We start from the raw sequence: 11,237 nt of genomic DNA on the forward strand, positions 1-11,237 counted from the left end.
GAAGCCTAAAGTCCCCACGGTATTGCGGTCTATGAGGGGTTGCATCTACCGGCGAAGGAGTTTGGTTCGATCCCAGACTATCGTCGTGGTCGGGGTCCACCCTATAATGGGAATAATGGGACCGGCGAGGACCCAGGGTCGGGGATGCAACAAAGGGTGGGTGTATGAGGTAGCGGAGGAATATGATTGGCTATGACCTTATACCGGGCCTCACACCAAAGGAAGTGTGGACGGGAAGATCACCCGGTTGGCACCAAGGTTAAGATCTCTTATGGGTAAAGCAACACACCTCTGCAGAGTGTAATGAATCGTGACCAGTCACTCCCTGTTCCGGGTTTTGGAACTGCGAACGCTGCCGGAAAGGAACTCCATGAAGTTCTAGTAAACCGGTGAAGGCTAACGGACATAGTTCTTCTGAATAAAAGCAACCTTTTGAAGAAATGGTTATGAAAACTTGCATTGGTATTAGACTTTCTGGTCTAATGCTGTAGCTAGTGCATTAAACACCTCTTTCCTATAATGAACTTGTTGAGTACGCTCGTACTCATCCCACTCTTAAATCCCCGCTTAGATATGGAGGCCACGATGGAGGATCTACAGTGCAACTCGAAGACCGAGGAGTCAACAACTACTTGAAGGGACAGGAACCTGTCAGAAGAGTCAAACACCACATCCAACAAGTATAAAACTTAGCTTAGCAATAGAAGGGAACTAGCTTCCTAAACCTAGCTCCTAATTAGCTAGAATCTATTCATAGCCTCTATAGCCAGTTAAATACTCTACAAATAGAGATCGTGATAGGACTAGACTATGAGTCGTTCTTCTGGAGTTATTTGCAGTTTTACCTCATTGTAAAGTAGGAGGCTGTGATGATCTTATGTAACAGAGTCATTGTTGTAATTCTATAGACATGCCTTGGACCCGCATATGTTTCTGTTGTACCACTCCGAGCGATATAATACGAGTGGAACGGTGTTTCATTGGTGTTATATCAGACTTGCATACTACACCATGCAGTGGTATGCTGGGTCACCACAGTGGTGGTGTACCTAGTCTTGACGATGATGTTGTCAATTTAAACCTCGATGTTCCTGCCGATCTGCTCTCTGAGGCAAGCTTGCATGCACCGCTGATAGGTTGCACCTTGATACGTCTCAAACGTATCTATAATTTCTTATGTTCCATGCTAGTTATATGACAATACTCACATGTTTTATATACACTTTACATCATTTTGATGCATTTTCCGTCACTAACCTATTAACAAGATGCCGAAGCGCCGCTTCTGTTTTCTGTTGTTTTTGGTTTCGGAAATCCTACACAGGAAATATTCTCGGAATTGGACGAAACAAAAGCCCACGGTCTTATTTTCCACGGAGCCTTCCAGAAGTCCGAAGAGGAGACGAAGAGGGGACGCGAGGCGGCCACACCCTAGGGGGGCGCGGCCCCACCCCTGGCCGCGCCGCCCTATGGGGTGGGCCCCTCGAGCGTCCCCCGACCCTACCCCTTCGCCTATATATTCTCTCTGTCGCGAAAACCCTAGTACCGAGAGCCACGATACGAGAAAAGTTACTGAGACGCCGCCGCCAATCCCATCTCGGGGGATTCAGGAGATCGCCTCCGGCACCCTGCCGGAGAGGGGAATCATCACCGGAGGACTCTACATCACCATGCCCGCCTCCGGACTGATGCGTGAGTAGTTCATCCTTGGACTATGGGTCCATAAAAGTAGCTAGATGGTTGTCTTCTCCTCTTGTGCTATCATGTTTAGATCTTGTGAGCTGCCTATCATGATCAAGATCGTCTATTTGTAATGCTACATGCTGCGTTTGTTGGGATCCGATGAATATTGAATACTATGTCAAGTTGATTATTGATCTATCATATATGTGTTGTTTATGTTCTTGCATGCTCTCCGTTGCTAGTAGAGGCTCTGGCCAAGTTGATACTTCTAACTCCAAGAGGGAGTATTTATGCTCGATAGTGGGTTCATGCCTCCATTGAATGCGGGACGAGTGACGGAAAGTTCTAAGGTTATGGATGTCTTGTTGCCACTAGGGATAAAACATCGATGCTTTCTCTAAGGATATTTGTGTTGATTACATTACGCATAGTACTTAATGCAATTGTCTGTTGTTTGCAACTTAATACTGGAAGGGGTGCGGATGCTAACCCGAAGGTGGACTTTTAGACATAGATGCATGCTGGATAGCGGTCTATGTTCTTTGTCGTAATGCCCTAAGTAAATCTCATAGTAGTCATCATGATATGTATGTGCATTGTTATGCCTCTCTATTTGTCAATTGCCCAACCGTAATTTGTTCACCCAACATGCTATTTATCTTATTGGAGAGACACCACTAGTGAACTGTGGACCCCGGTCCATTATTTTACATCTGAAATACAATCTACTGCAATCTATTGTTCTCTCGTTGTTCTTCGCAAACAAACATCATTCTCCACACCATACGTTTAATCCTTTGTTTACAAGTAAGCTGGTGAGATTGACAACCTCGATCGTTAAGTTGGGGCAAAGTATTTTGATTGTGTTGTGCAGGTTCCACGTTGGCGCCGGAATCCCCGTGTGTTGCGCCGCACTACACTCCTCCACCAACAACCTTCACGTGGCCTTCATCTCCTACCGGTTCGATAACCTTGGTTTCTTTCCGAGGGAAAACTTACTGCTTGTGCGCATCACACCTTCCTCTTGGGGTTCCCAACGGACGTGTGCATCACGCGCTATCAAGCTCTTTTTCCGGCGCCGTGCCGGGGAGATCAAGACACGCTGCAAGGGGAGTCTCTCACATCCAATCTCTTTAATTTGTTTATTGTCTTGCTTTACTTTATTTTATTTTCTTTTTTGTTTGCTTTCTTTATATCAAAAAAACAAAAATTAGTTACTTGCATTTAATTTGTTATCATGTCTAGTCCTGTACTTGTTACTCTGTCACCTGAGGAATTGATCTTTACTTTTAAACAAGGGGATGAGGAGAGTTTTAAGGAAGCTTGGTCTAGAATTTTTGATTCTTATGGTAAAACTGAACCTAAAATGACTCTAAGCCTCGCTTCTTAGTAACTTTTATTTTGGGCTTATTCTTCGCTATAGATATGCCTTGGATGCTGTAGTGGGAGGAGATTTCCTTCATTGCGATGGGGATCAAGCTTTTAATGCCATAAAAAAATTGGTTGCATCATCTAGCTCAGCTAATAATTTTGATTCATCTCTTGTTAGTATTTATAATAGATTAAACACTCTTGAGACAAATATATCTTGCTTAAAAGAAGGGTATAGTCGGATTCGTGAGCATTTTGATTATGTTCCAGTTAACTCTGAACCTTCAATGTGGGACCCTACTATTAAAGTTAATATTGGTGGTGAAACTTTTTATGCCCGTTGTGATATTATGTCTGAGTTTTGCCTTATGCCTAAAAGTATTTACAAATCTTTGACACTTTGGGGACTTACTGAAGGAGGAGAAGGAATAATTCTTACTGATAACTCTGTTATAATTCCTAAGGGAATAGCTGAAGGTGTGTTCACAACCGTTCTTGGAAGAACGGTATCCACTGATTATCTCGTTATTGAATGTGTAGGGACAGGACAAATCACACTTGGAAGATCCCTGCTGAAACTCTTGGGAGCAACCATAGATGTGGGGAAAGGCACTCCAAATTTTTCCTCTACACCCAGATGCGGTCATATATTTCCTAAACCAAAGAGCAAGAATAAGAGTAAGAAGGGTAGACGCAAAGCCCCTGGTAATAATGTTAATGCTTCTTCTCTTGATGTTACTTGATTTGCACTTTCTGCGCCTAGCTGAAAGGCGTTAAAGAAAAGCGCTTATGGGAGACAACCCATTATTTTATTTCTGCAATTTTTGTTTTATATTTGTTTCTTGGAAGTTGTTACTACTGTAGCAACCTCTCCTTATCTTTACTTTATTGCATTTTTGTGCCAAGTAAAGTCTTTGATAGTAAGGTTGATACTAGATTTGGATTCCTGCGCAGAAACAGATTTCTAGCCGTCACGAATTTGAGTAGATCTCTCTGTAGGAAACTCAGTAAAATGCTGCGAAAAATCATGAGTAATCCTCGGATATGTACGCAACTTTAATTCAATTTGAGATTCTTCATATGAGCATGTTAAGTGCCTCTTAAAAATGCGTATTTACGGACTATTCTGTTTTGACAGATTCTGCCTTTTATTTCACATTGCCTCCTTTACTCGTGTTGAATGGATTTCTTTGTCTCCATTAACTTTCAGTAGCTTTGGGTAATGTCCGAAGTGTTAGGAATGATTGTGTCCTCTCTGAACATGTGAATTTTTGATTATGCACTAACCGTCTAATGAGTTTGTTTTGAGTTTGGTGTGGAGGAAGTTTTCAAGGGTCAAGAGAGGAGGATGATATAATATGATCAAGAAGAGTGAAAAGTCTAAGATTGGGGATGTCCCCGTGGTTCATCCCTGCATATTTCAAGAAGACTCAAGCATCTAAGCTTGGGGATGCCCAAGGCATCCCCTTCTTCATCGACAACTTATCAGGTCACCTCTAGTGAAACTATATTTTTATTCCGTCACATCTTATGTGCTTTACTTGGAGCGTCTGTATGTTTTTATTTTTGTTTATGTTTGAATAAATTCGGATCCTAGAATTCCTTGTGTGGGAGAAAGACACGCTCCGCTGTTTCATATGAACACTGGTGTTCTTAGTTCTACTTTTAATGTTCATGGCGAAGGTTGAAAACCGCTTCGTTCGTTGCTATTTGGTTGGAAACAGAAAATGCTTCATGTGTAATTGGTATATGGTCTTGAATAATTTGATACTTGGCAATTGTTTTGAGCTCTCAAATAGATCATGATTAAGCTCTTGCATCATGTAGTTTGAACCTATTAATGAAGAACTACCGTAGAGCTTGTTGAAATTTGGTTTGCATGATTGGTCTCTCTAAAAGTCTAGATATTTTCTGGTAAAAGTGTTTGAACAACAAGGAGACATTGTAGAGTCTTATAATGCTTGCAATATGTTCTTATGTAAGTTTTGTTGTACCGGTTCATACTTGTGTTTGCTTCAAACAACCTTGCTAGCCAAAGCCTTGTACTGAGAGGGAATGCTTCTCGTGCATCCAAAACCTTGAGCCAAAACTTATGCCATTTGTGTCCACCATAACTACCTACTATGTGGTATTTTTCTGCCATTCCAAGTAAAATGCTTGCGTGCTACCTTTAAAATTTCATTCCTTGTCTTTGCAATACATAGCTCATGGGAAAATAGTTTAAAAACTATTGTGGTATTGAATATGCTGCTTATGTATCTTATTTCTTGTAAGTTGCTTGTTGAGCGGTAACCATGTTTCTGGAGACGCCATCAACTGTTACACCTTTGTTGAATATCATGTGAGTTGTTATGCATGTTCGTCTTGTCTGAAGTAAGGGTGATTTATCATGATTAAATGGTTTGAGTATGCATATTGTTAGAGAAGAACATTGGGCCGCCAACCAAAGCCATGTATCATGGTGGAAGTTTCAGCTTGGACATTAATCCTCAATCTCTTATGAGAATATTATTTGTTGTTGAATGCTTAAGCATTAAAGAGGAGTCCATTATCTGTTTTCTATGTTGTCCCGGTATGGATGTCCTTAAGTTGAGATCTATCAAAATCGAGAAATCAAATGCGATCTATCTCCTTGGACCTTTGTACAGGTGACATAGAGGTACCCCTTTGTGACACTTGGTTGAAACATATGTAATGCAATGATAATCCATGGAAATCCGAGCTAATTAGGATAATGTGCGAGCACTATTGGTATTCGATGCATGAGGCTTGCAACTTATAGGATGTTTTATGCATAACACATATGAATTATTACTACCGTTGAAAAAATTGTTTCCATGTTTTCAAAATAAAAAGGTCTAGCACATAAGTAATCCCTGCTTCCCTCTGCGAAGGGCCTTTCTTTTACTTTATGTTGAGTCAGTTCACCTACTTGTTTCTATCTTAGAAGCAAACACTTGTGTCAACTGTGTGCATTGATTCTTACATACTTGCTTATTTGCATTCATCATATTACTTTGTGTTGACAATTATCCATGAGATATACATGTTGAAGTTGAAAGCAACTGCTGAAACTTATATCTTCCTTTGTGTTGCTTCAAAACCTTCTATTAAGAATCTATTGCTTTATGAGTTAACTCTTACGCAAGACTTATTGATGCTTGTCTTGAAAGTACTATTCATGAAAAGTCTTTGCTATATGATTCAGTTGTTTAGTCATTATCTTTACCATTGCTTTCAATCACTTCATTCATCTCATATGCTTTACTATAGTATTAATCAAGATTATGATGGTAGCATGTCACTTCAGAAATTATCCTTGTTATCGTTTACCTACTCGAGGGCGAGTAGGAACTAGGCTTGGGGATGCTTGATACGTCTCAAACGTATCTATAATTTCTTATGTTCCATGCTAGTTTTATGACAATACTCACATGTTTTATATACACTTTATATCATTTTGATGCATTTTCCGGCACTAACCTATTAACAAGATGCCGGAGTGCCAGTTCCTGTTTTCTGCTGTTTTTGGTTTCACAAATCTTACACAGGAAATATTCTCGAAATTGGACGAAACAAAAGCCCACGGTCTTATTTTCCACGGAGCCTTTCAAAAGTCCGAAGAGGAGACGAAGAGGGGACGCGAGGCGGCCACCCCACAAGGCGGCGCGGTGGGCCCCTGGCCGCACCGGCCTATGGGGTGGGCCCCTCGGCCGCCCCCCCGACTCTGCCCCTTCGCCTATTTATTCTCTCCGTCGCGAAAACCCTAGTACTGAGAGCCACGATACGAGAAAAGTTACTGAGACGCCGCCGCCGTCAATCCCATCTCGGGGGATTCTGAAGATCGCCTCCGGCACCCTGCCGGAGAGGGGAATCATCACCGGAGGGCTCTACATCACCATGCCCGCCTCCGGACCGATGCGTGAGTAGTTCATCCTTGGACTATGGGTCCATAGCAGTAGCTAGATGGTTGTCTTCTCCTCTTGTGCTATCATGTTTAGATCTTGTGAGCTGCCTAACATGATCAAGATCGTCTATTTGTAATGCTACATGTTGTGTTTGTTGGGATCCGATGAATATGGAATACTATGTCAAGTTGATTATTGATCTATCATATATGTGTTGTTTATGATCTTGCATGCTCTCCGTTGCTAGTAGAGGCTCTGGCCAAGTTGATACTTGTGGCTCCAAGAGGGAGTATTTATGCTCGATAGTGGGTTCATGCCTCCATTGAATCTGGGACAGTGACAAAAAGTTCTAAGGTTATGGATGTGCTGTTGCCACTAGGGATAAAACATGAATGCTTTGTCTAAGGATATTTGTGTTGATTACATTACGCACAATACTTAATGCAATTGTCTGTTGTTTGCAACTTAATACTGGAAGGGGTGCGGATGCTAACCCGAAGGTGGACTTTTTAGGCATAGACGCATGGTGGATAGCGGTCTATGTTCTTTGTCGTAATGCCCTAACTAAATCTCATATTAGTCATCACGATATGTATGTGCATTGTTATGCCCTCTCTATTTATCAATTGCTCAACTGTAATTTGTTCACCCAACATGCTATTTATCTTATTGGAGAGACACCACTAGTGAACTGTGGACCCCAGTCCATTCTTTTACATCTCGAAATACAATCTATCGCAATCATTGTTCTCTCGTTGTTCTTTGCAAGCAACATCATTCTCCACACCATACGTTTAATCCTTTGTTTACGAGCAAGCCGATGAGATTGACAACCTCACCGTTAAGTTGGGGCAAAGTATTTTGATTGTGTTGTGCAGGTTCCACGTTGGCGTCGGAATCCCCGGTGTTGCGCCGCACTACACTCCTCCACCAACAACCTTCACGTGGCCTTCATCTCCTACTGGTTCGATAACCTTGGTTTCTTACTGAGGGAAAACTTGCTGCTGTACGCATCACACCTTCCTCTGGGGTTCCCAACGGGCGTGTGCTTCACGCGTTATCATAGGGTATATGGGAGATGATTCAAGAAACCCAGCCAATCCAGAGTCACCAGTCGAGAATTCGACTGGTTGGCATTTCGGAGAACCCTTTGGGGATAAAAGTGAACCTATTCCGTGTGACACGAAAGAAGAAGGAGGCGAGGTTAGCCAGCATCGTACCCGTCACTATGGGCTTGGTGAAAGGGACACGAACCCCATCGTGATTGACTCGGAGATGGAAGGACCAGTCAAATCTCACTTTGAGATAGGTGAGAGTTGTGGAGTTAAGAAGAAGAAGAAGAAGAAGAAGAAGAAGAAGAAGAAGAAGAAGAAGAAGAAGATGATGAGGGGGCAGGTTGGTAGAAATACTTCGTGGATGGCAGATCCGACGGTGGAGGAGGGAGGTGTGTATTCTACTGAAGATACATATGAGTCACTTTCCAGCTATTTTGGCATGACCGATCTCTGTCTCGGCACTTCGTCCGATTCAGATTATATTCTGACAGGAAGGACCTTTGTTCCGAACGGTGTTCGGAAGACTAGCCATTATACCAGGTGGATTCCTGGTATGTACACGAAGACCAATGAAGAAGACGAGGAGTAGTGTTTATGCATGGAATAATGTAATATATATGGTGTTATAGTCGAACGTATTTTAAATTCCCGTTGGCTTGAGCTTAGAGCCATAATAAGTTGTTATATATGCCACATGTAATATAATGTTTGTAATATTATGTTCTATACAATGTATATACATAATATATGTTTGTTTTGGATTTGCTTCTTGATTTCATTATGTGACTAGTTCTGGGCATTGAGTTGAGCTCAGAAAATATTCGCAGGGTGTAATTATGAGTATCGCTCTTTGTTACAGGACTAGGGGGTCATGTCGTTAGTTGAGAATGAGGAAGCTCGAAGATATCGGGATGCGAAAGAAAAGGAACAAGCTGAGGTAGCAGCCAAAATGGGAGACATGCCACCACCACCACATCCTATGATGCACCCAGACTTCCAGCAATACATGAGAGCTGTAGAAGAAGATCGTAGAAGGTACCAGGAGAGTCAGAACAAGAACATGCAAGACTTCTTTGCTCAGGTCATCAATGATAAGGGTAACGAAGGCAGAGGCGTAACATTATCAGACTTCCAGAATGCAAGACCGTTACCTTTTGCATTAGCACCAGAACCCATGGATGCAGAAGATTGGTTAATGGACACAGAGAGGAAGTTGAGGATAGTGGGATGTAACGATGAAGAAAAGATAAGGTATGCTACCTATCTTTTATCAGGACCAGCAACATCTTGGTGGGAGAATGTCGTTGCTGTACATCCACTAGAAAGGGTGTTCACTTGGGAGGAGTTTAAGAAGAAGTTCCGAGATGCACATGTTCCAGAAAGCATGGTGGAATTGAAGTAAAGAGAGTTTGAGGAGCTACAACAGAACACCTCACCGATCATGAAGTATGTTCGGGAGTTCAATAGTCTGTTGAGGTATGCACCAGAGGAAGTAAACTCCGATGACAAGAGGAAGAAGAGGTTCATGAAGGGAATGAATCCCTACATGAAGATGCAACTACGGTTAGCACGGACTGCAGAGTTCCAGGAACTGATTGATGTGGCAGTCACTTTCGAGGATGACTACAGGCAGGTCCAGGAGGAGAGGAGGAAGAGGGCTCGTACCGAGCCAAGGAAGTATCCAATAACTAAACAAACCCTAGACATGAGTTTCAAACCCCGATTCCGACCGACCGGTAATCAATACAACCGTGGAGGTCCGAATCCAAATGCCCAGATAATCTGCCATAACTGTTGGCAGAAAGGACACATTCAGAAGGAATGTCAGAAACCCATGATCATATGCTATGGTTGTGGGCAAGAAGGGCACATGAAGCCTGAGTGTCCGAACAAGGCGTCGTGGAGTGGACAGAACTCGGGAGGAGGACTGCGGTGACCCAGCATACCACTGAATGTTGTAGTATACAAGTCGTTGATATGATCTTTGTGAAGGGACTTCTTCACAAATTGCCATATCCCTCAGAGTGGTACAACAGAAACATTGCAGGTCATAACACTCCATATATTATTACACACATTGTCTTAACAAGTTGGTATTCTCACAGGTCCTATGAGAACACCCTAAGATACTACTTAAGTACGATTACAACTTATAACCATATATAAAGGAGAGCTCAACAACTTATTTAGGTAAGTTCTACGTTGCTCGGCTCTATGATGCTAGGGTTCATCACTACTCCTCCACCTCCGTGTCATCGGGTCCGTAGACTATCCCATAGTCTACTGCTTCAACTCCGCCGGTAAGATCATGTTCCTCGTAGACCAGCTCGTAGCTTCCTTCCGGTGCTCCATCGTTGATGGCCTCCACTTCCGGATCACAGTCTAGCAAGGGTGTCGAAAGAAAGTGAGTACATAGGTACTCAACAAGTTCTAAAAGAGTAAAAGGTGTTTGATGCACTAGCTACGACCATTGATCAGGAAATCGCAGGTCAATGCATGTTTCATAATCATTTCTTCAAAAGGTTGTTTTTATTATGAAAACTATGCCCGTCAGTCTTCACAGGTTGACTAGAACTTCATGGAGTTCCTTTCCTGCCGCGTTCACAGTTCCCTTCCCGGAACAAGGAGTGACAGCCACAATTTGATACACTCTGCAGAGGTGCGTTACTTTTCCCACAAGAGATTCCACCCCTTTTGCCATCCGCAGGGACTTGCCCCCGTTCACACTTCCTTTGGTGTGAGGCCGGGTATGAAAATCCAAGCCCACACCACCTTCTCCGCGACCGCAAACCCACCCTTTTGTCCGACCCTACACCCCAGTAGACTTCTTCCGATAATACGGCTTTACTCACGGTGTACTCCGGACAATCCATCATAGATCGTAGAGCTTATCATCACTAATGGATGGGGATTTAAAAGGCTATCCCAACCTATTGCGGCAGTGCCTCTAACACCCCGCCAGCTCTACCAATCCGTTGGCGTGCAGAAGGGAAAAGATACGGCTGGCTTCCCCAGAGCCATTATAGATCTCATGGTCAACGCGGTTTGTACGGCGCTAGAATCACTGGACGGCATTGGTAATTAATCCTAGGGTGATATAACCCATGCAATGGAACCTCCACCATATCAATACATACCATGGTTCCATTGCCAGCTACATAGTCATATTCATAGTTGGAAAGTAACATTTCATTTGCGATGCAGGAATGATAAGTATATA

This window comes from Lolium rigidum, chromosome 1 (genome assembly GCF_022539505.1).
Source record: "Lolium rigidum isolate FL_2022 chromosome 1, APGP_CSIRO_Lrig_0.1, whole genome shotgun sequence".
In the NCBI taxonomy this organism is placed as follows: domain Eukaryota; kingdom Viridiplantae; phylum Streptophyta; class Magnoliopsida; order Poales; family Poaceae; genus Lolium; species Lolium rigidum.